The 3518-nt window shown below is 36.0% G+C and overlaps 1 long non-coding RNA gene across 1 annotated transcript; it reads right to left on the minus strand.

Annotated features, from left to right (window-relative positions):
- Positions 1-2132: 2132 nt before the first annotated feature.
- LOC111902205 (uncharacterized) lies at positions 2133-3219 on the minus strand. The gene is made up of 2 exons (XR_002853704.2): positions 2540-3219; positions 2133-2465 (listed from the first exon to the last, which is right to left on the minus strand). It is a non-coding gene; the product is annotated as an uncharacterized LOC111902205 (long non-coding RNA).
- Positions 3220-3518: the final 299 nt, after the last annotated feature.

The raw sequence follows: 3518 nt of genomic DNA on the forward strand, positions 1-3518 counted from the left end.
TTCTGGGAACAAAATTCCACAACAATGTTCCTTAAAAAGGATATTCTGATTTTAAAATAAGCATAAATAAATTTTTTTAAAATGACTGTGAATTTAGGGATGTCACACTAGGTTTTCGAATTTCGGGTTAGAGAGGATGGAGGCTGAAGGTAAGAAGGGTTTGAAATGAGTTAAGGTCTTTGAATAGGGTCCAAGACCCAAATACTAGGGTTTGAGTCTGCCATTCGTACACCCAATGTACTCCTGGTACGCCAGCGTACCAGGGTGAACCTCCACAATCAACTAGTCCAAGTATGCCCAGAGTACATACCTTGTACGCCCAACGTACTAACCAACCCCTTTCCCATACAAACTTCTGAATGCCATAACTTCTGTGTCCCAATTCCGATTTCGGCGTTCTTTGTATGCTCGGAAAGGTAATGAAAATCCCTAAAAAACTGTTAAGTCTCCTTTGACTCAAAACGTTACAAAATAGAATCATGACTTCAATAAAGGCTTGAAACATCACTTTTACCATTATATGCTTCAACTCCCAAAACGCAAACTGAAAGCTTGGATCACACAACCTTTATAATCTACACCCAATTGTGTACAAAACGCAATCCTTTGAAGTCCAGGGCCCTATATTGATCTATTAATACCCATACTTCCCAAAATGGGAAGCTTCTCAAAACCAGATGTTAAAATAGATTTCATCCTCAAAATCACTCCTTGATACCTTCCAGGCACCCACACGATACGACAAATTCTTCTCGAACCATGCTTCAGCTAAATGTTAACTTGCACACACAACGACCTTCCAATGCTACCATCGAAACTAACCTTAGCAGGACTTACACACCCTGATGGAGAACAAATCATTAAACCATTAACTTCCAACAAGGAAGAATAACCATCACTCTTTTACAAGAATCTGAAATCCAAAATCTTGCATGACCTACACAGGCAGAACCATTCTGTAAAACAGTCATTTTGGCCTCACCCTACAACCTAGCCCAAGCGAAATCCTTCCAAGCCTAACTTATCTTGCTGATACCCTGGGTAGACAGAATCCCTATGTGACATCCCAAAATATAGGTCAAAGACAGTGAACGGTCAAGTTCATAGTAAATCTCTTTGTAATTTGATTCATTGAATTTTAGAACATTTGTTATAAATTAAATGAGTTCATTTCAACTCTTATAAGGTATCATATGGTATCTTACTTCCAAATATGTAATCTGGCAAACAAATAAAACAAATCAAACTGCAACCCTAAGAATGCATCTAAAAAACTGAAGTTTCGTATTAAGCAGTTGTGAGCAAAGCAAACATTCTCGTCTCGTAGTACATGTTTGTATGTTTCGGAAAATATAAAGAACGTCCAAAACGGAGTCCGTACGAAAAAGATACGACAATTTTTAAGAATCTAAACTGGTATAGTACTTATTTTCTTAAAACTGATAAAATTGTTTCTATCATTTAAGGGACTTACACACCTCAGATAGAAATTCCGAGAACGCTTTTGGACTCAGGCCATAGCCTAATATTTAATTTCACTCTTGAAATATTTTTGGTAAAAATGTTTATAAAATTCAAAAAATAGACGTTTGAATCAATAAATCGTGAAACCTTAAACTATTTTTTTTCGATATGATTTCAGTTATTGGCAATATATTATGGAAATAATATTTTATTATCCAATCCAACATATGTGAGTTTTAACGATAGAAATAATTATATTTTTATTTTTGGGTATAACCACTTCCAGTGATACATAATTAATAACTTGTGATCAACTATAGATAAGTTATTATAAATTTTATAAACCATACAATAATTTATGTGTCTAGTTAACATAAATTAACTATAGTATATATAAAAAATAAGGTGTGACATTTCAATAATATAATCTACGAGAATTTATATATAAGTCATATATGATTTCCAAGATCCCAAGATCCAAGATTAAACGTACATGATGAATTTAGCACTCAAATACCTATACTTGTGTGTATAACTAAGAAGACTTTATAGTACAAATAAGATTATCTAAGAAGCTACCAACTATATTATACAAATTCCATACATCCATACCAATCAATAAATAATACATACAAATATATACTCCAATAAATCAATACATCAATACATATAAAAATACATACTTTTTGACTTATTCAATGCTTACAAAATTAACCCAAAGTACACATACATAACTTGTTATCTTGAACTCAAAGTAAATGAAGTATGATGAGAAAATATTCAAAATCTTTGATTGCTTATACACCATAAAAGAGAATAAATTATTGTGTTGCTTCTAACTTTCAGCTTATACTAAATCACACACAAAAGAAATATTAAATCACACAAAGTAAATGTGTTTCCTTTCTCAATTGAAGTTGTCAAATGAAACATCAAAATCCATAAACACTCCTGCATTCGTCATCTTCTTCACCTCTTTTCCCCCTCTTCCCTTTCTTTCCCTGTCAAATGAATCAACCAAACATTCATCCAAGAAATTTTAGTCAATAACACACCCATTAGAGGGGTCGATTACCTGTGAAATCAAGAGAATGGAATTTATCTTTTTCCCATTTCCTTTGCTGTTAATTAAAACAAAGCTGGAGATTATTTTTTTTCTTTCCTTTCTTCCTTGATTTTCTGCCTGTATCTTCGTCCTCTGTCATGAACCACCAGCTGTGGTGGTGCTTCGGTGAATCATCGACACAGCAGCCCCACCTCTCGCACATCTCTTCTTCTTCTGTCGAGCAAACGCCACCGAATCCCCTACCTGCGACGGCGTACCGCTCGTCGGACCCTTCTCTGGCCTCCTTCCTTTCGCAATCTCTTAGCCACACCGAACCCTCGATCCAAAACCAATGAATCACTCATCCCGTTTCGCTCCTCGCTGCAGCTACCGAGGCAACAGCAGCCTCGTTGCTTCTCCCATCCTCCCCGTCGGCCTCGTCGAACCCCGGAGACGCCTCCCTCTTCGCGATCGATCGACCAAGACATCAGGATTAGCCGCCTACGAGCTTCTTCTTCCTTCGGTCCTCTTCATGACCTGCGACAAGCAAGGGCCCGGATGCAGCGCCGTCGCTTCGTGCTTCCTTCTCACGCCTTTGTTCATCTGGCTTCGTGAGTCATTCGTGTTCTTCATTCCTATGACTGATCGACCAAATGAAGACGGGGTGTAAAAAGCCCTAATTCCTTTAAACTTTGAGAAAATGACCAATAACCCCCCTTGCTAAACATTCATTTCAAATAAACCCTTTTCAACAAACTTAGGTTTATTTAAAACAAAATAACCCTTCCCATGGAGATTTCTTAATAATATCAGTCCAAGAATCAAACATTAATTCAAACATATTATCCGTACAACCCCTTTTTAATACTTATAATTATTTTCCAGGGGTGAATACGTGTGCCTATATACTTTGTTTATACAAATATATCATCGTGAAATAACTAGTCCACACAACAAATGCTACATAATACAAAAATATATGATTTTGTATGTGACATTGTATATTATA

Source organism: Lactuca sativa, chromosome 9 (genome assembly GCF_002870075.4).
Source record: "Lactuca sativa cultivar Salinas chromosome 9, Lsat_Salinas_v11, whole genome shotgun sequence".
NCBI lineage: Eukaryota > Viridiplantae > Streptophyta > Magnoliopsida > Asterales > Asteraceae > Lactuca > Lactuca sativa.